We start from the raw sequence: 382 nt of genomic DNA on the forward strand, positions 1-382 counted from the left end.
TCCACAGTGGCCTTGAACTCACTGCCACAGTTTACTGAATGCTATGGATCAAAGCATGTACCACCATACGTAGAAAGAGTGAGGTAGATCTTTATGCTGTCCTCCACAAGCATGCAATTCATACTACATAGAAAAACGCAAGTCGCCGGGTGTGGTGGCACACACCTTTAATCCCAGCACTTGGGAGGCAGAGGCAGGCGGATTTCTGAGTTCGAGGCCAGCCTGGTCTACAGAGTGAGGTCCAGGACAGCCAGGACTATACAGAGAAACCCTGTCTCGGAAAACCAAAAAAAAAAAAAAAAGAAAGAAAGAAAGAAAGAAAGAAAAAGAAAAATACAAGTCAAAATTTATTATTAGGCACAACAAAAAATATCACTAATTT

Source organism: Mus pahari, chromosome X, assembly GCF_900095145.1.
Source record: "Mus pahari chromosome X, PAHARI_EIJ_v1.1, whole genome shotgun sequence".
NCBI lineage: Eukaryota > Metazoa > Chordata > Mammalia > Rodentia > Muridae > Mus > Mus pahari.